At 39.6% G+C, this 23,666-nt stretch overlaps 1 protein-coding gene and 1 long non-coding RNA gene across 7 annotated transcripts in view; one reads left to right on the top strand and one right to left on the bottom strand.

Annotated features, from left to right (window-relative positions):
• The window catches only part of LOC120523685 (transmembrane protein 272-like), a 37,973-nt gene that overhangs the window by 2,211 nt on the left and 12,096 nt on the right, over window positions 1–23,666 (top strand). Inside the window, exons 1-2 of one of the 6 annotated variants that reach the window (XM_039745232.1) lie at window positions 3,636–3,824; window positions 20,444–20,530. The exons of 1 other annotated variant lie outside the window; for it this stretch is intronic. The gene's annotated coding sequence lies outside the window, so the exon portion shown is untranslated. Of the gene's footprint in view, window positions 1–3,635; window positions 3,825–6,328; window positions 6,437–20,443; window positions 20,531–23,666 lie in introns of those variants that run through there. 4 more of the 6 variants (XM_039745234.1, XM_039745233.1, XM_039745235.1 and 1 more) reach the window with 4 other exon arrangements.
• Window positions 17,031–23,666, bottom strand: part of LOC120523686 — a 37,946-nt gene continuing 31,310 nt past the window's right edge. Inside the window, exons 2-3 of the long non-coding RNA XR_005632681.1 lie at window positions 17,590–17,697; window positions 17,031–17,195 (exon numbers count right to left, since the gene is read on the bottom strand). This is a non-coding gene — a long non-coding RNA (uncharacterized LOC120523686). The remainder of the gene's footprint in view (window positions 17,196–17,589; window positions 17,698–23,666) is intronic.

Raw genomic sequence — 23,666 nt, 5'->3', positions numbered from 1 at the left:
TAATGTTTTGAGTCATTTGTCAAAGCTACGCTCCAATTCAGGTTTTACCCAGAATTCTCTGTAGTTATGCAAATTATGCAAAGGTGAGTGGACATGTGGACCTTCAGCAGCCTGGCCTAGTCCATCTGTGGCCCAAGGGACCCTACGACACATGAACTGGTCCATTCCCTGTTTTCCCTACTCCTTATTTTGTGGTTGTTATAGTTGGATCAAAAGGTTAGATTACGCCCTTGTCTTAACAACCCTATTCTACCTGAATCTATCCCTGTCTATGCAGTCTGTATTTCTGGTTAAATTTTTCTTTCATTATTTATTTATTTATTATTATAACAATATTTATTATCTTAATTGTGAATATATTTATTTTGTGTCACTGGGTGTGCTGATGGTAACACCCTGTAAATTATTAATTGGTATAAGTTGTATTATATTTTAAAATTCAATATATCTATATAATTTTTTTAACCTCTGTAATGGCTGCTGGGAAGGCATTCATGTGATGACACTCTCTATATTGTTATCTACAACTGAATAAATAGAAGTGTTCTGGCAAAATCTTTTTTGGCCTCCGTCTTCTACACACCTAAAATCACCATGCAGAGGACTACTCAATACTGAAGTTATACTGTATGTGCAGTAATAGTCCTTTTAAAATCATTAACTCACTTGCATGTCACTCATCTGTTATTATCTATTTATGATTATTTATGGACCCTGTTAGCAATCCTAATAAATAAAGGGTTCTTTCTGGAAACATCATGAGGATGGCTTTTTTGGGAGTCAAAACTGATTTCCCTAAGGCATACGGTAACTCTGACACTTTTATTTTTCAGAGTGCAGTGGCAACACAGCACCATACCTGATCAGAAGTGGATTCAAACCCAGTGCTATCCATAGTGCCACCTTGCATGTGAGAGCTGCTAAATGTGATTAATTTACTGACTGTCCCATTGTATTTAGTGCCATTAAAAGCAACATAAGAACATAAGAGATAATTCAGTCCATCAGACTAGTTTGTTAAGGTAATAGATATGATGTCCCATCTCATCCAGATACTTCTTAAAGGTTGACAAGGTTTCTTTATCAACTGCATGTCTCTGACTTTTTTTTAGTTTCTCACAAATCTTTGCATAAAGTAGTGCTTTCTGGGTTCAGGGATAAATGCACTTTCTCCTTAATTTTCATGCACTGGTGTCCTCCAGTACATAATTCACTCTTAAGTTTGAAGAATTCTGCAGAATCTACTTAACATTTCTCTCTCACACCTGCATTATCCAATGTAAGGTCGCAGGGTTGGTATTTATCACACCACAAGGAAGAAGGTAATGCTGGATGGAATGGCAGTCCTTCATGAAGTCCACTCACATATACACCCAGAGGAACAAAAATTTAATTATGTACACCAACCTAACACATAACACTCTGGGGCTGCAGAAATAGATGATCATAGATAAAAACTACATACAGACCCCAGGAAAATGTGTAAGATTCATTCCACATAGACAGTGACAGAACCAGGATTCAAACCTAATCTCATGGGGCTGTGATAAAGATGAGGTGACTTGTCAGTTGTGCCACTCTGAATGTAATACACTTAGGTCCATAAATATTTGGACAGAGACAACTTTTTTTCTAATTTTGGTTCTGTACATTACCACAATGAATTTTAAATGAAACAACTCAGATGCAGTTGAAGTGCAGACTTTCAGCTTTAATTCAGTGGGGTGAACAAAAAGATAGCATAAAAATGTGAGGCAACTAAAGCATTTTGTTAACACAATCCCTTCATTTCAGGGGCTCAAAAGTAATTGGACAATTGAGTCAAAGGCTATTTCATGGGTAGGTGTGGGCAAGTCCGTCGTTATTTCATTATCAATTAAGCAGATAAAAGGCCTGGAGTTGATTTGAGGTGTGGTGCTTGCATGTGGAAGATTTTGCTGTGAACAGACAACATGCGGTCAAAGGAGCTCTCCATGCAGGTGAAAGAAGCCATCCTTAAGCTGCGAAAACAGAAAAAACCCGTCCGAGAAATTGCTACAATATTATGAGTGGCAAAATCAACAGTTTGGTACATCCTGAGAAAGAAAGCAAGCACTGGTGAACTCAGCAACGCAAAAAGACCTTGACGTCTACGAAAGACAACAGTGGTGGATGATTGCAGAATCATTTCAATGGTGAACAGAAACCCCTTCACAACAGCCAACCAAGTGAACAACACTCTCCAGGGGGTAGGCGTATCGATATCCAAGTCTACCATAAAGAGAAGACTGCATGAAAGTAAATACAGAGGGTGCACTGCAAGGTGCAAGCCACTCATAAGCCTCAGGAATAGAAAGGCTAGATTGGACTTTGCTAAAGAACATCTAAAAAAGCTATCACAGTTCTGGAAAAACATTCTTTGGACAGATGAAACCAAGATCAACCTCTAACAGAATGATGGCAAGAAAAAAGTATGGAGAAGGCGTGGAACAGCTCACTATCCAAAGCATACCACATCATCTGTAAAACATGGTGGAGGCAGTGTGATGGCTTGGGCGTATATGGCTGCCAGTGGCACTGAGACACTAGTGTTTATTGATGATGTGACACAGGACAGAAGCAGCCAAATGAATTCTGAGGTGTTCAGAGACCTATTGTCTGCTCAAATCCAGCTAAATGCAGTCAAATTGATTGGGCGGCATTTCATGATACAGATGGACAATGACCCAAAACATACAGCCAAAGCAACCCGGGAGTTTATTAAAGTGGAAAATTCTTGAATGGCCAAGTCAGTCACCTGATCTTAACCCAATTGAGCATGCATTTCACTTGTTGAAGACTAAACTTCGGACAGAAAGGCCCACAAACAAACAGCAACTGAAAGCCGCTGCAGGAAAGGCCTGGCAGAGCATTAAAAAGGAGGAAACCCAGCATCTGGTGGTGTCCATGAGCTGAAGACTTCAGGCTGTCATTGCCAGCAAAAGGGTTTTCAACCAAGTATTAGAAATGAGCATTTTATTTCCAGTTATTTAATTTGGCCAAGTACGTTTGAGCCCCTGAAATAAAGGGTTTGTGTTAAAAAAAATACTTTAGTTCCCTCACATTTTTATGCAATCGTTTTGTTCAACCCACAGAATTAAAGCTGAAAGTCTGCACTTCAACTGCATCTGAGTTGTTTCATTTAAAATTCATTGTGGTAATGTACAGAACCAAAATTAGAAAAAAGTTGTCTCTGTCCAAATATTTATGGACCTAACTGTAGATGCTACGCAATTCCTACGCACTCTCTTGTGTCAACGCAAAACAGCCTCGTTAAACAAGGCGCTTAGCTGAGTAAATCGAATAACTGTAAATTACTTTTGCAGATTTATACAAGATAAAAACAGTGTACGCTACAATTTATTTTTATAGAGGATGCAAAAAAAGCACCATTGCCTAAAGTCGTACCCTGTAATTTATATGGCACGTACTTGGCATGTTTCTAAAAGTAAAATGAAAGGCGCACGCAAACAGTTACACGAGGTGCACTTCTTCGCCTCAAAATAGAAGAAGGGGTTGAACGGCAGATGCTAATTTAGGCGCTATAAAATCAGAATCCTCGCAGATAGTGAGCAGAATGCGTCCTTACCTGATGAGCACCAGCAGCATTGCGGTTCCGACGAGCGGAGGTCGTAGAAGACACCTGGGTGCGCGCGTACAAGCCAAGAAAGGCGCTCCCGCTCTCCCGTGCTCGCTTGGTAGTGCGCGCGCGCTCCCTCTCTCTCTCTCTCTCTCTCACACAGTGCTCAGGTTGTCCGAGTGGATCACGGCGGGTGTTCAACAGGAGCACGAAGGCAGACAGACGGGTAAGCTCTACAGTTCTCGCTCGCCTCTTATCTGTACTTTTTGTAGTTTTTGTGTAAAAGTTCGTCATTTGTGTGTGTTAATGCGAAAGTGCATTTTCCCAAATCATTTTAAACTGAAGACTTTAGAGAAATTGTGTTTGATACATCAATAATTGAGAGTGCCTGAGTTTACCACCCAGCTTATTTTTCAGTAGAAATAAGAAAGAGCGATTTTTTTTCTCTTCGTGTTTAACCATTGCACAAATAAGCCCAACTGTTTGTCCCCATCGCACACGTTTGTTTCTTTTTACCCTTTGAATTCAGAGCTGTCGAATTGCAGTTGAATCGCTTAAATCATGAAATGTATTTATACTAACGACAAAAAAAAAAAAATCACTTTCAAAATGTTCAGGCTTTCAAAGTTGTGACTGAACCACTGAAATAAAAACAAATTAATTTTTCGAACTCGACGGTCTAGTCAAGCCTTCATAATTAAATTTTAGGGTCGTGACAAATTAGACCCCAATCTGTGTCACAGTATAGCTTATTTTGGATGTGGGAGAAGAAATGACACAAGGACTGAATTTGCTTTAGAATTTAAACCTTTAGGCGTGTGACAAAATAGAGCTAATCACTGCGCCATCCTCTTATCCCTTACACAGATGAATCAATCGGCCATTTTGTTGTCAAGTGCAAAAGAAAACAGGTTACAAAAAACACTGCCTGCATTTTCTTCTTTAAAAAGAGGCATATGTTTAACAATTTTGTAAGCCGCAACTAGCACTAGCAGTCTCAGACACAAACTGAAATGATTCAGACTAAGGAAGGAGAAGCTTTGAAGCATAGACACATACAGAAGGAGAACACAAGATAAATGTTAACCACATGAGCATCTGGTCACTTCAGTCTTTTGCAACATTCTGTCAAAATCTTTTCAGAGCTACACACCAATTGACATGTACAATGGACTCATCAGAAACCTCAGTATAATCATCAATCCATGCTTTTTCAAACTTGGTTATCCAGTATTGGGTCAAGAGGACTCAGTGCTCATTCCAGCAGAACTGGTCACAAGGTAGGAACAGACCATGATGGGAAACCAGTCCATGCAGAACATATTCAAGAAGTCAGCTACAGTCATTAATTCTGAGCTAATCTAGAGTTACCAATTAACCATACAGTAATAATTCAGAGATACATTTCCATGGGTAGACATTCATTTAAAAGATGAATACTTTTGAAATATGTTTAAGAATATTGGAAACAATTCTGGGGATGTGCAGTTTAATATAACATGAAGTGTCAACATATACACAATTGTAACATGGTAAATAAAGTTAAAATGTCATGTCATTTTCTAACCCACTTAATCCAGAGAAGGGTCACGCTGGGCTGGAGCCTATAGGTCACAATGCAGAAACAAACTCTGGACAGGGTGCCAGTCCATTGCAGGGCAAACACAGACATGCACCTAGAACACAATAGGTCCAACTTAGTGTCACCAGTTCACCTAACCTGCATGTCTTTGGACAGTGGGAGAAAACTGGAGCACCCGGAGGAAACCCATGCAGACATGGGGAGAACATGCAATCTCTATGCAGGGAGGACATGGGACGTGAACCCTGGTCTCCTTACTGCAAGGCAACAGCACCTCCACTGTGCCACCTGGCAATGTTATAATGTATTTACTTTTTATTCATTGAATCTTTTAGTTGATGTTTTACAAATGGAAATTTCCATTCATTAAAAATGAATTACATTTGAATCAATAGCATTATGTAACTTTTATTCAAAGTATGCACGTTTTTGAGAAATAAAGGCTGGGGATGAAACCCTAATTCTTTGAAATCTGATGGAATAGTGCTATACATTGTCCTGTACATACTAAGAACCAGTTAACTACTTTTGTAAGTTTAAGGTGAAAAGTTTTTTAAAGAGTATCACTTTTTATCACAGTCTTGTCAACTCTTTAATTTCCATCTGCTTCCAGGCATGACCCTGGACTGACTTGGGGAGGTAATCTAATAGAGCTTGTAACAAACATTCAGTTGCAGCTCGGTTCTCACGTCAGTTCCCACTATTTGTTGTGGGCTGTAGCCATTTTGTTGCTCTCTGTACAAGTCAAACACCTGTGGCCTGACAGGTTTAGATGGATTATACTTTCAGTCTTGGGACTTTTGGGCTCAGATGTGAGTCTATACAGGTGCGGGTGACCTATGAAGGATTGGATAGTCTCTGGCAAGTTTTTCTTCTAGTTCACAATACACCCCCAACACTTTACATGTTAGGAATGAGGTCAAAGTGTGGCCCCAGCCTGGTGGGGACCAGTGATACTGGGTACCTAATTGTTTCAATACTATCCAATAAGCCTTGATATCCACTTTTTCCTGTAAGAAATTAGAATTTGGTAATTATTTACTTGCATCTGTAAGAGATTCTGAAGCCTTCTCTCTTTGCCTGAAGCTGCTGCATTTCTTTTGACATGGTTGTCATTGTCTCCAGGATGTTCTGTTAGTCTGCCGAATCATACTGTACATCCTGCTGAATACACTGCTGTGAACAGAAGGCAGAAAGAGATGTAAAGTGAGATGAGTATTCACCACAGACCCCCTGTTTATTGCCAACAGACAAAGGTAAAAAGTAGAAGTCCTCCATGAACAAACCATTGGTGCTGCCTTCTACACACAATGGTCCAACTAAATGCCATGTTTAGCAGACTGTGAGTTTAAATGTCCTGAAGACTAGAAGTGGCATTGTTGGAAGCAGAATGGGAGTGAATTTACAACTTCTCTTCTGGGTCCTCAGTTGGAGAGGAAAAGGAAAGGCACTCCTGCTTTTGCTACTGCCGTCATTGATAGTGCCATTATAATATTCATATTATATTCTAAAATCTTTTAAACAGCAACATACAGCACTTTTAAAACTTGGTTTTAAGCATGTTTTGTTTGAGTTTAGTAAGTTCTAAAATGTTACTTAGCTTTATGTGATTCCTGGAAGCTAGAACTAGTTTTGGAGTGGCATAAGATAACATGCCGTTAAGGACCAAAGAAAGAGGTAAATATCCTCTGAATGCCAGTGTGGAATGACAGGGGACAAAGGAGGGCTGAAAGCCCTGGGAGAGGATGGCATGCACCCAGAACTGAGTCCTCCTGGAAAAGCAAGGGAGAAAGTCTCTCTCTCCCTCCCTCTGTCTTGCTCTATCATGCTATTGATGCAAAAATTCCCTAAGGGTCGTGGAGAACAGGAAACCTGGCGCTGGTTAACAGTGCCTGATTCTGTAGAAGTAATATAGATCACCTTAGAAAGTTAGGCCAGTGCCCCCCATCTAAAGCCAATAGGTGACAGAAGGGAAAATCCCACTTGGAGTTGGTGGCCCTTTATCTTCAGCAAACTACCCAAATCTTCAGAGCCATGTCTTGTTAGAAAACAACTGAATCTGGAGCCTTGAGCTAAATTAAGCTAAACCTTACTGGCAAAGAGTAATAGTGGCGAGTGGAAGGATGGTACATGACAAGCAAAGTGTTTGTGTGATACTGGAAAGGCAGAAAGTGCACGAGTGACCTTACCTGACAAACACGGACACAGAAGTCTGTTTAGTAAGGATCTCTGGGCATGCATGTCTTTATTTGTTATATCTTTTGCTGCTCTGTGTATCCCCATGATCCTTTGTTTTTGCAGTGTGTTTTAGAAATCGTTTTTAGTAGTGTCTGGACTTTTTATATCTGTATTCTAAGTGTGGAGAGATGACAGGTATACTGTCCTGTTCTACCACTAATCTAAATAATGATTACATTAAATATTATAAATATTTTATTTTTGAACTTTATAGTTTATTTTGATACACAACTTGTATTATTAACTTCTGTATGCTATATTTTAAATATTTGGCTACAATATATAAACAACTTTGTCACTTCAAATCCATGAATGATGCTGAACATCTAAACCTTTTGAACAGTTGTTTTATTGCATTAAGATCTTCAACCTACATTAAGGTGACATTATTTTCACATGAGAAAGCCAAGTTACTATCAACATAGCATCTTGATACAGGGTCAAATGTTTTTTTCCTGTGGATTGTGGATCCTTAAAGGAATCTACATATGTGCTAAATGTGGTGTATTTTTTCAGGAAAGTTTTAAATGCATTATGAAAGTAGAAAATACTGGTAATTATTTTCAAAAGTGTTGATTTAAATCAGAGGCGATAGACATCCTTTATCTTTATGATGCTTAAGCTGTAATAGTTAAGTGGTTCAAATCTCTGTGTTGTACATGAAAAAATATTGAAATAAAATATTTTCATAAAATTTCTGCTCTGTTGGAAAAGGCCTCATCGATTGTTTCTTGTTATAGAAATTCTTTTGCATTTCTTTTCTGGGGATGAGGGATAGGTGTTGATGTCAAGTGTATACTTTAGATAAATTATTGGACATTTTTAACACTCCTCCAGGCTTCAGATATTTTATCACTTGCTTAATTACATTAAAGATACAGTATATTTGTGAATGTTGTTGCATGTGTACTAAAGTTAGAAAACATAAGTGAGTTAAAATAAGATGCTATAATCCTTGTCCAATCAGCAGCATTCCTTTATGATTTAAGAAGGAATATATTGTATTAAGGATTTGTATAGAGGCAAAACAATATTAAAACAAAATTGAGTTATACATTTTGAACTTTTTGTAAGATACAATTGTTTTATTACTTTTATGTTAATTTTTCCTTTTTTAGCAAATGGATTCTTAGTTAACTGTTGGTCATGCTATACTCCATTATCAATTCTTGATAAGTGGGATTAGTTCACATATGGCTTTCATTTGTATGAATACTCAACAAAAGCTCTTTAATATTTCAGATTTGCATTTCAAATGAGCCAGAATTTCAATAGATGCTCTATGCAATTGCTGCCTTACTGGTGGAAAGTATTTTGGCAGATGAATGTTATATTTAGCTTGTGGCGATTGGCTATAATGTTTCAACTAGTAATTTACAAAGTTCCTTTGCCAAATAGAGCACTCTAAAACAATGTTTCTCAACCTTTATGGTCTCATGACTCAGTTTCCTTTTTTAAGTTGATTCATACCCCACAAGTGGGGAGGAGGGTTAAACAAGTGTGAAAGTAAGAGTGGAGGGGGATAAATATCACACAGCATTGTTGTTTGCGTACCCCCATCGCACACTCGATGACAGCAACCAGTGGCACAGTGGTGGCTGCCCAAAACCCAACCCAGTGCTTGAGAAACTCTGCTTTAACATTCTAAAGAAATTGAACTTACCTGCTTTAACTTGTACTACTTATATAGCAGCTCAAAGAAGAAATACCAGGGACAGTAACATTACTAGGTCTGAGAAAAACAGCTTTTTCAGGAATTCTTCCCTGTAGAAATTAAGATACCAGTAATCTGAATCACAAATTTCTAAAGAATTCCTGCTTCCACTGCTATGCCACTTCATAAGCCCTTCAAAATGTAATGGGTTCCTTGATGTGAAATTTAAACCAATGGATGTCCTTATTCTTGCATAACACTAAACAGCAACATAGATATCAAAATTCTCATAACTGATTAACTGTCAGTTAGCAGTACTGCGACATAATTAGCCAGCTTACATATGATGACTACTACAAGCAAGTGAATATTAAATATACTGTACACAGGTTGATATAAGAGGTGCTTGGACTACCTTGAAATAAGAAAAACCCAAAAAAACAAATCTGGTTCTTATTCGTTACATCTTATCTTCTCTTAATATGGTGCCAACAGAAACATTGTGAGAAGAAAGAAATGGCTACACAAGTAGTGGCATAGTCTGGATTTGAACCCAGGTCCCTTGAACTGTTGAGGCAGCATTGGACATTGGGAATATGCTTATTTTTTCCTTAAAGTAGCCTTTTTAGTTTGCAGCAAAATATTTTTTCTAGTGTTTTTAAACAACTAGGGGGCTTTGCCCCCTGCTCGCTTCGCTCGCCAACACCCTTGTTTGGTTTTCAGGATACACACTGTAAAAAGAAGCAACTCGACACACGTAGAAAAAGATTTGGGGCAGCCACCCGTATAATATTCCTAGCTGCAAAGGATTCTTTTAAGTTTAGTCAATGACGTTGACAGTAAGGAGTCCAAAACAGAACTGGTGAAGGTTTGAAAAGATTGTGGTTTTAAATGGTCAGACAGGAAGTGATGTATGTTGACAGGAAGTGATGTAGGTTGAGCGGAAGTGATGTTTCTCTGACATCAGTCTGGGAGCCGGGACCGGACGTGACAATCTTCTGGGCGCCGGAACTGGAAGTGACGTCGTTCTAGGCACCGAAACTGGAAGCGACGTTCTTCTAGGCGCCGGAACTGGGAGTGACGTTCTTGATTCAGATGGGTTTTCCTGCGGCTGGTCTGTAGAGATAGCAGGAGAAGGTTTAATGCACTCCGCCCTCCCCTGGCCTGGCGTGGAATTACCTTTACTTAGTCCACACAACGTCCTCCTATTTGCACGTGTGTGACAACACTTGTAAGAAATTTTTTTTCTTTGCATTGTAGCTATTTCATTAGTTTCACTTTTATTTCAGAACTTCTGTAAAAACAATATTTGGAATTTTTGGAGTCCCAATGTGCTGAATCTTTTAAATGAGGTCTGTGACACTTGTGTTTAATGACTTTGTACCATAATTTAGGATAGGTTTCTCTGTTTGGAATTTCAGCACAGACAAAACGATCCACATCATCAGCAGTTTTGCAAAGTAACCAATAAATGCATGCAAGTTAAACCCCGTTTTTGAAATTCTCTGACTTAAACTAATTTCCTTTTGTTTGCGTCAATGCGATCTGTGCTCTTTTTTTTGATACTGTAGTGACTGACGTAGTAAAGTGTCACAAAAGTTCTACTTTAACAATCGCCGACTGCGTAACCCCAAATACAACTTTCTAGCACCTTCTCCAACCCCTCCTCCCACGGGTCTCGCCTTCCCCTTCCGCATCAATCAGCAGCCAGCTATCAGTCTTCTGTGCTGTACTCTGCCCTCCCTCGATCGGACCTAACCAAACAAAAAAGGCTTCAGCTTGGCTGGGACGCTACAATACTTTCGACTGTTACTGATTTCATATTCTGTACCTTTCTCTGCATATGTATCGCGCCTTGGGTCTCTTTTCTCCGCGCTGTTCTTTCTTCTTTGCTGAGAGCACAGGATCTGTGTGCGCCACGTGACTTTACATGACTGAATGTTTTGCTGGCTGTCCGTGCTCTTATTTGATAAGAAGGGTGTGTCTTGCAAGAATCTTATGTTCCACGTCCCCACGAGACTGTCCTGGGACAATCTCTTGGCACCAGGTCTCATATTTATGGTCCCGCGAGGCGCTCGGTGGCCAGTCTTTTTTTGTCTTGCGGGTCTTTAAAATGTCTTCTAAGAATATCACATATCATCGCCTTGCTTTTCCAGTACAGAATTTATATATATATATATATATATATATATATATATATAGAGAGAGAGATATTGAATCAATATTTAAATTAATGACTGGTTTTATTTGAGCTAAACTGTAATGTTTATACACAGGTCCTGCATTCACATCTACTTGTTTGTTTTGGTGATACAGTGGTTAACACTGCTTCCTTACAGCCACAGAGTCCTGAATTTAAACAGCAGCCCAGTCACTTCTCTTATGAAGTCTGAACGTTATTGCTATCTCTGAATGGGTCTTACTTTAGGCACTCTACTTTTCATTCTACAGTATGTGTTCTCATAGATGTCCGGGGACCTTGCCCCATCGGGATGTCTGGAGACGGGACGGACCAGGAGAGGGGCTATATCTCCCCCGGAACGCAATATGGTGACCTTCCTGGATTGTATAGGGGCCACAGAGCATGGAAGTTCAACTCTATGGGACGACATGGCCACCACCAGGGAGCGCCCGGACAGCTCCAGAACTGTGGTCCGCAGCACTTCCGCCACAAGCTGAGGTGCTGCCAGAAGAGGAGCTTGATGCCTATGCAGCGCTTCCGCCACACCCAGAAGTATTGCTGGTTGTTAATTGGGGAACACCCGGAGTACTTCTGGGTGCACTATAAAAGCAGCCGCCTCACTCCATTCCAGGAGCCGGAGTCGGGTGGGAGAGGACGGAGCTTATGTATGAGTAGTGGAGGTGGCAGAACAGAGAGGGAAAAAGAGCACTGTTGCTGCTAATTGGGCACTGTGGGTTGTTGTGCTCAAAATAAAAACGTGTGTTTTAGAACATTTGGAGTCCATATCTGTCTGTGTCCGAGTTCAAGGTTCACTGTATGCATACAACATATTAGCTTTATGGTAATTGGTCCCTTGGAGTGTGGGTGTGAACGTAATGTGCCTTGTGCTGGACTGACGCCCTGTACAGAGTTAGTTTCACCATTTGGCCCAAAGCTGCCAGGATAGGCTGTAGCCCTCAAGATCCTGTACTGGATATGAAAGCTAGACATTTGACCTATAAATGGTTTCCATATTCCATATGTGATTGTTTTATTCTATTTACTGTGTATATGTACTTCTGTAGTCAAAAATGTATTACATAGAAATGATAGAAAATCTGGGAACTTGATATTGCTATTGCAAGAAAGTTATGGACGTTAGTCTAAGTAGAAGGTTCTCATGTGCAAAAAAACCACCAAGATGGCACAACGCTATCATTAGTGGTCTGTGGGTGATGCATCATATATGTGTTTTGGACATCCTGCAAGGGCATCAGTGGGGGGCCGAGATGAGAGACTTGCATCTTGGCTAAAAGTAGGAGTGGGTGATTTGACCAAATCAGGATACTTAAAAATTCTGATTGTTTCAACAGATAGCCAGTATAATTTATTTGTATACACTTTGAGACTGAAAAGTATTTTTAATCAAATAGCCAACATACTACTGATTAATCATGGACACAGGTGTACTGTTATAGTTCAACCAGGGTTACTGCCCTGGCTTAAGTTTCTTTCTTTTTTTGTCTGATATTTTTGCTGTTTTATAAGTGTCTGTCTTTTGCTAATTCTGTTTTTAGTAATTTGTTTTTCTTGTTTATGAATTTTTCCATTTCTGTCTTTGTATAATGATTTCTGGATTACTTTTTTGGACTTGTTAGCTTTGCTTTGCATTATAGGCAGACTTTTCTGCCTCATTTTTTTTTTTTTTTTACTTTTTTATTCTTCTTTTGTTAAATTCAAATAAATGCCTGCATTTATATAGATCCTCGTTTGGACTTGTCTCTTTCAAACCAGAGGGTTGATAGTCCTCTGCCATGAAAGGCATTTTTATATATTTTGAGACATTTAAAGTATTTTGAAATTTTAAAGCCTGTTCCCCATTTTGGTCCCTTGCAGCCTGAAGCCTGCCTGTGGAGGTTCTGGGTCAGGCTGACAGGGGTGAGACCCATTTGTGGGTCTTTTAAAGGCCTTTCTTTACGCCATATTTGTGTTACCTCATTATTACTCACAATTCTTATCCATTCAGATGCTTGTTAATTATCTGCTGCTCAAACACATTTGATAGCAGGTGTTCACCTTTCTTGAACCAATAAAAGTAAAGGTTCTTTCGTACTTATTCATGCCACCACTGCACCTGCCAAGAAAACAAAGCACAAGACATGGCTTCTTCCTGCCCTACCTTTCTGTTTGCATCAACTTACAGAACTCTAGGCAATATTCTTAAAGGGGTAGGTACACTTATTACACACAAAATTTACATAAAAATCCATATACAGTCATTCATTTTAAAACATCAATACACCAGCAAAAAAATTCCTAATTCCTTTGTGTATGTCTAGATTTGCACGCTTTGTGTTTTATGTTTAAGTGCTTTTAAGCTTTTTTTATGTTTCCCACTATTTTTAGCACACCAGTAAAATGTTTTTCTTTTTAAAAACATACTTGAACAAGAATTGCATCTTGTATAACATATCAACCAATATATCACCCACTGCTAGCCAAAGCATATAATGCATCTCTCTTTAAGAGAGATAGGGTCATTGTGATGGAAGTGTCTAAGATTTCTCCAAAATACAAGACATCAAGCGTCCCAGTAAGTGCCTAGGACACGTGACACAGATGGAGTGAGAGAGGGAGAAAGATAAAGAGCAAAGCTATTCAGAGATTAGATGTCAAAACATACAGAATCTTAGAGTGTACCTGTCATGATTTGACCCTTGTTTTTAATTTTTCTAAATGGTTCCTGGGGCTCCAAAAATAATTTATACATCATATTTTTTTAACGATCACATTTTTTTTCTTATTGCAGTAATTTTTTCCATTCTCCTGCAGATACATCTTGATTGTTTTTTTTCTGCCATTTTGAGACATTTTTGTTGACTTTTTGCTAGGTAAGATCAAGCAAAATTAAGAGGTGCCTGACATCACCAGGTCAGGCTGTAAACATCAGTGTTGTGCACTTACTGGTTGTCCAAGGTTGTAATTATTATTTGTTTGGCTTTTTGGTTACAGATTCCTTTTTTTTTGTGTTCTGACTGTAATTTTGTCTAATGCACTGGCTCTAGTTACATGAACTTTTGGTTTTTGATCCTTTCGTTCTTTTCATAGACTACAATAACTTTTTCAATTTCTGGGCCTGGTTTATATTTTGACTCTTTGTTGCAACCTTATCGTCTCTAGTTTGTCCTCGCTCTGTCTCCTCATTTTAATTCCTTAAACTGACTACCGTTCCATGCATTTCTGTACAGTACCATGTGGTCTCAAGCTGGGAGAACATGGAGAAGGCTGCACGTTTAAGGGATATGCTTGGACACTTGTCCGGGTTAAGAAAAACAAAAACACAAAGGTGTAGGAATACCAAGGTCAATTAGCCCTTTTCACAAGATTCTGAAGTAACACATAGACATGTAAATATACTCATTGTTAGTTTGCCAACAATGAATGGTGTGTATTCCACTTCTCTACTTTCAGTTCCTATAATCGATTTTTACAATGAAAGACGTATTGCTGAAAAGCACTACATAGCAAAAGAATCAAAACTTGGTAAAGATAGTAAGATTTTAGTGGAAGAATTGTTTTATAATTACTAAGGAAAGTCTGTTAATGTTCTTATGCCAGCATGCTAACAATTTCTGGTAACCTGTTCCATTTTTTTGTATTATGATGTGCGGCATCATGTTAAAGTGTATATAGTGCTGATAATGATTTTGCAGAGATATTGAGGTATATATTTTGATAAAGAGATGTACAGGGAAATTAAAAGATAAAGACATTTTATAAGCCTTAAGGAATGATCTAAGTTGGAGGAAAAAAAAATCATATCCTGTTATTACTTGTGCTCATTTCACCAAGGGGAAATGCCAACCACCACCTTTTCGATTTCATATTCAATTTCAAAGTGCTCTTCTTTCACCAAGGGAGACTCCCCCTTAAATACTTTATACTGGGTCCTGAGGCCAAAAAGGTTGAGGAGCAGTGCTTTAAAATAAATAAAGAAAACAAAGAGGAGGAAAATAAACATAAACCCTGGCTGAAACATTAAATGTCCCCCTTTTTAAGAGGTGGTTTAAAGGCCCCCCAAACAACAAAAAAACAGTCCATATAAAAAGGGATAATAAATAGGCTGGAGACTTGAGTTAAGCATTGTCAGGGATGCCAGGGGCCATGACCCGGCCGGGACGCCAGGAGGGACCGGAAGAGGGTCAGAGCCCTGCCTGGACCACGTGGGGTTTGCCTTCCGGGTTGCTTTGGGGGCCACGGGTCGAGGGCATGGAAGCCCTTCCCTTTAGGGGCCCGTGGTCACCGCCAGGAGGCGCCCCAATGCCTTGGGACTTGTTTCCCCAGCACTCCTGCCACACCAGGAAGTGCTGGGGAAGATTTATGACGGCGCCGGAGAGCAGCCGAGAGGACAGCCGGCACTTCCGCCACACTTGGGCGTGGCCAGACGATTGCCGGGAACACCTGGGGCTCATCCGGGTCCTCCATAAAGGGGCCGTCTCCATTCATTCGGGGCTAGAGTCGGGTGGAAGAAGGACGAGGCAAGAGGAGTTGTGGAGGCGGCCCGAGAAGAAGGCATTGTGGCCAGGACTGAGTGACTGTTTTGGGGTTTGTGCACGTGACTGAGGTCTGAGTGACCATTGGCTGGGGGCTTAGTGACCCATTATTGTAAATATTTTGTATAATAAACGTGTGGTGGTGTTTTAAAACAAGATGTCCGCCTGTCTGTGCCCGGGTGGCGTTCACAGCATGTATAAGGAGTTGAGATGTTGATCTGACCATGAGATCAAGAAGTGAAGAACTAGGTAAGAACGATGAGATGAGAAGGTTTGATTCAGCAGCAACAATGAGATGAGAAGACACTGATTGAGCAGGAACGACTGGATGTGAAGACCACCTCCTGACAGCGGTGACTGGGCAGCAAACAGACCACCTCCCAGCAGGGATGATTGAACAGAAAGTAGAACACTTGAATTCTTCACAAAGAAGAATAGACTGAAAAAGGCAAGTGAAAAGGAGAGTGTTTTGGACTGATACTCACCTATAGAACCAAGGGGTATGGGGCAACAAAGGCACTCTTTTGGCAAGGGCATCTTAGCCCACTCTGGCAGGAAAGGTAGTGGTAACTTTCTGGCAGCACTCTGGCAGCTGCAGGATTATTGTCTTCCCTCCTGGGGACAATATGAAAAGCAGGATAGTTCCCCTTTCTAGGGACATGAGGAGCTACTCAGAGCCGTCCCCTCCATTGGATGCTGAAGACTCAGGCAACGACTCAATAGCACCTATTCTTGGGGACATGAGCAACTCACAATCTTTTTCTCCATGGGACGTAGTAGATTCTTGCAGTACAATAAACACAGGAATCGTAGGTTCAGGTTGATTAGCAGATAGCTCAGTCAATACTGTGTGGAAAGCAGTGGTGCTCCAGCTGCCCCAACTCCAACACAGACAGGCAGAGACACAAGTTCCAGCACAGTACACATTTATTTTTAAAAGGGGAAGTGCGTCTCCCACTCTCCCCTCAACAGCACAGTACACAGAGCACCAAACATACAGTCCCTTCTGTCATTGTCTTTTCTTTTTTCCACCTCCACTCCTCCATGGTTAAGCTTCATCCCTCTTCCTCCCAACTCTGGCTCGTTGAGTAGAGTGAGGGGTCTTCTTTTATGTTGGCCCTGGGAGTGTTCAAAGCGGCTCGTTAATCAGGCCTGGCATCACTCCCAGGTGTGGTGAAATCCCAATGTAGGGCTCTGCAGCTCCCCCAGGTGGCCTCTACGGAACCCAACAGGGCTGTGTCAAACTCCAATTCCCAGTTTGCCCTGCGGGAATCCATGGTGCCACAGCCACCCAGGAAGGCTATCCTCTAGCAACCCAGGGGAGGTAGTGTTTTCTAGATACTCTCTCCCCAGGTTCTCCCATCCAGCTAGTGTCTTGGCTGGGTAATGGCCATGGCAGTCTGTCACAACTGAAACAAATGAAGACATATCCATTGTTATTTTAGCAGACCATGTGTAGGTGGCTCAAAAGAGAGACAGACAGAGTTGTTGGGTCAAATAATTTGGCAAATAATAGTGGAGTAGATTATATAAAAAAACAATAGACATAGCCAAACAGAAGCAGGTGGTTTAATTGAGGTAGAAACAGATACCTCAGTATTAAACACAGAAACAGCGTGCCTGGTTGCAGGTAGTTTCAAAGAATGAACAAAAAATAATAGAGGAGGCAGTGCAATGAAGGTGGTAGCATACTGGGTATACTTGAGTTTTGGGGTAACCTGGATAGACTTGGCTAAAGGTTCATGTCTGTCCATAGGGTATAGAAGCAAAGAAAAATCCAGGAACCAGAAAGTAAATACTTACAAAAATGCACTCTCCAAATGATAATCAATGAACCACTGAAGGATTCTCTCCTCAGCCTTACAATTTATGGGCTGATGTCAGGGTTGCCCTGCCTGTTGAGGTCCCACCCTCAAAACACAAGAAACACAGAAGTAGAAGTTATGAATAAAACATGGAAACAGAAAACAAACATAAACAAGGGAATACATCCTGGCTGAAGCATTACAGTGGGTCTTGCCCTAGAGGTTTTTTTTTTGTCATTGTTATTTTTTCTGAATCATTCCCCTTTTTAGTTAGAATTTTGTTAATTTTTTAATTATGTCTGCATCATTTTCCAGCAACATCTTTTGTTAAACAAGTTTGCCGGGGCCTGAAATCATTTGTGGCACAGTGTCATAGTTATTACTTGTCTATTCAGGACTTTTTGGATTTATAAAATTTGTTTTTTGTAAGGGAAATGTTTGTTAGTGACATTTCTGACATTTGTGTTTGCCTTCTTGACTTTAACTTTTGTATTACAATTTGGGTTTGGTTATTAAGGGTTCTTTTCTTTTTGGTTATGTATTTAGCCTGTTTTCTCAGCTATTGTTTTGCCATTAAAACCTTGAAATTCCCCTGTTCATTTGCCTTTTTTCTCACCACAGGCACAATAAAAACTTTTGACCCTGGGATAGAAAGTGTAATAGTTTTTATGGAACAGTTACAGACCACTTAATCAGGATAAACAAACCAGTGCATTAACCTTGGCAGTATTAAATGTTTTTGAGGAGATTGTTGCTCTGGCATTAGAATTAAAAGATATAAAGGTTAAATGTACAAAATGGCAGAAAGAAGAGGGCTAACTCAGCAGAGTGCAGGAGACATTTAAGGGGGCATTTAGTTTTAATTTGTGACTGTTCTGGACATTTGTATGTGTACTGTCCTAAGCTTGAGCAAAACATTAAATGTTAGGCATTGTGGTGGCTGCAATTTTAGTCCATCTCAATTGCAGAACAATTTATTAATTGCCTATTACTTTAAATTAAAATGTACCAATTCAGGCATTAGTTGGCTAAGGAGCAACTGAAGACTTTATTAGTTCAAGATTGTTAGAATAGTTACAGAATTTTACAGAATACCTAAAAAAAACCTAAAAATCTATTTGTGGTGGAGTGTTGATAAAGGGTACTTAGATCATATTTTACCACCCAACATTTTTCAAATTAGCACCCTACATTAAGAAAAGACTTCTTTTTTGTTGTTCCTTGCTCAATTCCTCATTTAATTTTAGAATATTCATGGCTTTGAAATCATAGTATTAAGATAGATTAGAAGACTACAAATCATGTTGGTTGGGATGACAGTTATCTCCATCAGTGCCTTAAAAATGTACCCACACCAACCATCCTTTGATTTTCTTCACAAATATTGCTCCTTAAGCACAAATATTTTAAAGGCGTTTTTAATAAGCAATGGTCTCATAAATTTCCTCCACACAGACTTTATGACTACAAGCTTGATTTACTGCCTGGTGTGCTTTACCTAAAAGTAAGATTTATGCTTTCTCAAGACCTGGGCCAAAAGCTATGGAAATGGCAATTTGCAAAATGGATTAATTAGACTGTCAGGCAGACCGATGAGAGGCAGTTTTTTCCTTTATTGAGACAAAGGAACGTTCCGATCATTGTCAGACGCATGCATCTTAGGACCACCCTAAAGACTCTAAAATGGCAGGAAACACAGTGAAAGCAAATGGTGTGACACCATATCTAACAGCCTTTCCTTTTCTGTCCTTATAATTGAGTAAGAGACTGGTGAGGAACCATGACATTGCTTCTGTACCAACAGTCCTGGATCTAAAGCTCCAGCTGCTGTTTAAACCTAATGGAGGCTAGATGACCTGAGGGACTTATTCTTTTTTTTTTTTTGTATTTTGTCCTGCTTGTTTTTTTTTTTGTTGGCATTAAACAAGGCTTGGCTACAGACTTTAACCCTTTATAAGTTTCTCTGGATCCTGTTTTTACAGTGGCATAGTCTTGTGGATTCCCTTGGGAATTATGGACTAAAACAACCAGAAATCCCTGATGCAGACAATGGGGGAGGAGCGTCAAGAGCCACAAATCTAGCTAGCATCTCATTAGACTAGCTTTGCCCAAGCAGAGGCAAGACGAATGGTGGAGCAGACCTTGTGGACAAAAAGCACCCATGGCCCTTCCTGGTACCCATGCTGCCTGGATGCCTGGGATGATATTGAGGCATATATCCTCATTGCTGAATGAACACCTGTCTGACACAAATGGGTGCAACAGACGTGGGAGCATAAACTCACTCTGATTCTCTCCGGTGATGCAGAATGTGCATATTATATTGTTAAGAAACTGGCCACTGATTTCTGCCTGGTAAAAAATGACATACTCATTTGCTATGGTGTCACCGCCGATATGCAGGCCCAGAAATGCCCACCAGAGCACAGGCCTTTGGATTGTGGAGAAAAAATGGCTTTATGAGTACCACCAACAGAAAATTCAGCTGAACACATGGTGCACACAATTTCATGTGATTTGTATAGTTCACACCCTTCTAGATCCACTCACCAGACATGTCCATAGACATTCATGGAAAGACATGGCGGGCCTCATGGAACTAAATGAGAGATATTGCATGGCGATTCAGGAAGAGAAGAAAACCTTGTTCCCTACAGTTGCCCCAAGTAGAGACCCTGCAGAGGGAAGCCAGAACTGGTGCAATACAGAAAGACCACTCTCACCTCTCCTGCACTGCCATAAATGTGGAGAGGTTAGTCGCATTCTACTGCAATGCCCCAGAATCGAAAAAAACAATGTAGTGCAGTACTGTTTGGTGACAGTGTCTAACCCTGTTTCTCTTCCGTTCACAGGTGCAGTGTGTATAAATGGGCATTGGGTCTCCTGGACACTACCATTGCTGCACACCAGCTTAACAACCCAAAACATTATGATAACAGGTGGGCCAATCTTTCATGTATTCATGACAAGAAACTTACCTGTCATACCTTAGATTACACATAGTATAGTTTGGTTTTCGTTGATTATATCACTCATTATCCCGAAGCAATACCCTGTGCAAGTGGTTAATAGCAAAACCATTGCTCATGAACTCATATTGGTGTTTTGTGCAGGTGGATATTCCCAGAGAAGTACTTACAGACCAAAAACCCCATGCTGTTTGGATACATTTGGAGAAACGGCCAAATTACTGAAAATAAAATGACTTAAAACTTTGGTTTACATTCCCCCATAGTGATGAGCTGGTAGAACTACTGTATTAGATCAGACCCTAAACAAATGCTGAGCAAGGTCATCTGATTGGATGGATGAGACTAGGACCAACTGCAATCCTTGGGTTTAATTTACCTACTGGGAGGCACCATAAGCCTCCATAGGATTCTACCATTTTGAACTGTTACATGAAAGGGGTGGGAGTCAGAGATCCACAATACCCAACCCACAAACTTAAGTTAATACATAGAAGAAGAGATTCCTACACCTTGCATCATATCAATAGATTCTGAACCCAGTGGCACTTCTTCTTATGTCACGCCTTTCTAGGTTTCATGATATATATTCTTTTGATAATTATTGTAAATAACTAGGACTGATGGTTCTTTTTCCAGTTGGCTCATACTGTTTTTATTTATTTTATTATTGTTTCTATCGTTTGCTTCATACTGTCATTATGTATATATTTTAATGTCATTTTTTGTTTGCTTTTGTACAGAAATTACATTTTTTTTGTATGGTCCATTGGCATGTGTACAAAATATATTTTTGTTGTGTTTTATTGTATTACACGTGGGATATTAGATTTGTGTTTATAACTAGTTTGTGGAATCATTCTATTTTTCCATGCATTGATTGCATGGTGTTTTACTTTTTGTAGAAGTTTTTATTTTATGCACTATACTTCATTCCATAATAACTGCCTTTACTTTTTTATAATTCAGAGTGAAAGTGGTATTATGTACTTTGACATTTTTTCTTTTTCCCTTTATCTGCATTTAAAATGCATATAGAAACTTGGTTTGGGTTCTGTTTACTTTATCTCTTGGAAACAAATCGTAATGCATGTTTGGGAAATTTTGTAACACATGATCGTTATGGCATTTTCAACTGATTGGATGTCAAAGGGTTTTTTTATCCATTAAATCTAATTGCTTATGAGCTGTTTTACTAAGGGACTACACATCACAATTAGCAAAAATATTAATAAACATTTACAACTTTTCATTGTAAACATTCTCAGATACACACCAAGGTTCACTTAACCCCGGCTCCCTTTAATTATAATTCAACATTGTAACATTGCACACATCAAATTGGAGTATCATAAAATTTTATGTAGTCTCCATCTTTATTTAAACAGTTCAATTATATGCCACTGTTAATGCATGTTGTAGAGTGAATGTCTGACCAATGCTGAAGTTTGGAAACTCTAACTAAATATATTTTATTTTAGAATGAATGTAAAGAGTAGCTAATTTCATCACAACCAACTATATCCTAAGTGCCCGGAGGAAACCCACACAGACAACGGGGAAAACATGCAAACTCCACACAGGGAGGACCCGGGAAGCGAACCCAGGTCTCCTAACTGCGAGGCAGCAGCGCTACCACTGCACCATCGTACCGCCCACATGTAGACTAGCCTCAGGCAATTATTCATATTATTTTAAACTTGCTACAATTTTTGCTTGCAACAGCATTAGCTTGCATTGACTATGTCAAGTTTCTAATCAGTAATACATTTTATTCCCACATCCCAAAGACAGGTAGGTTAGACTATTTAATGATTGTCAATTACTTACTCCATATGAGTAAGTATGCATGTGTTTGAGCAAGACACCCAGTCCAAGACTAGATTGTCCATGCTCAGTTCAGTCAGGATGCTGATATAGAGGATATAGGCTATGTATGGTGCTATATTAAAAAGTGATTAATTGTGTAAGTTCCTCACTGACATTCATGACACTAAATGATTGCAACTCACAACCAACTGATTACATCATTAATCACATCATCATGGTGTCAAAGCGTGCACAAATGAAGTATTTTTGTTCTGAACTTACTCCATAATGATGTAGAACTGACAATAACAAAAGTATTTTTTGTCTTGAAAGAGCAGTCAGATTTTTCTTGCTTTTATTAAGTTAAACCCTGCGAGGTTTTTAAATAATAGGTCCAATTCCAGGAACCCTATGCTCAAATTCAAGCACTTGTAAGTGTTTTTGCTTTTTGCATGAAGGGAGGCCGAGACCTCTAAGGTCACCATATTAACACCTGCAGGTCCTGTAATCAGCATCATAGCAGCCCCTGGGGTTTATTTACTGGAACAGCAGCTACTTTTTCCATTAACTTTTGTATTTTGTCGTTGTGGCCAGGGTTTTGACACTTTTCCTCTCCTTTTTATCATTTGCAAAATGGAAAGAAAAGTAAACAGAAGGTAAAGAAAAAACGAGCTTGGTGCTACTTTATTGGATACTTAGATGGGCCACCACATCAGTTCAATTAAGGAAGTACACTATTCCTTATGTAATATTTTTTTTTAAAGAATGATATAGTAAATTTAACCTTAAAAAGGTAAACCAACATAAAAAAGGAGGTGGGCAGAGAAGGGGAAGACTGGTGTATTATGTATACTTTGAGGAATGATCTGATATGCAAGCATAATCTGTTTAATGAATATTTTAGAAGGCAACTTTTACGTTGATTACATCATAATGTTCTTTAGCAAAGCTTTTGCTATCCACATTCAGCAACAATGCTCCAGTCTGGATTGTCTCAATTATACACCAGTGCTTGTCATGTGTGGATCCTAGGGAGACCCTATTTTCCCCTTCATAACTTTGCATTATGCAGACCTTGACAAAATGTTTCACGTCCCCTACTCTTACCACCCTGTCAGGTACTGTAGTTAGCATCTGTAACCTCCAGGCAATTAGAAGCCTGATGCTGCAGATGTTCTACCAGACGGTTGTGGCGAGTGCCCTCTTCTACGCGGTGGTGTGCTGGGGTGGCAGCATAAAGATGAAAGACGCCTCACGCCTGGACAAACTTGTTAAGAAGGCAGGCTCTATTGTAGGA

The sequence above is a fragment of the Polypterus senegalus genome, chromosome 2 (genome assembly GCF_016835505.1).
Source record: "Polypterus senegalus isolate Bchr_013 chromosome 2, ASM1683550v1, whole genome shotgun sequence".
Lineage (NCBI taxonomy): Eukaryota > Metazoa > Chordata > Cladistia > Polypteriformes > Polypteridae > Polypterus > Polypterus senegalus.
Note: the sequence above shows the minus strand (reverse complement) of the source record. Positions and strands in the feature narration are given on the sequence as shown.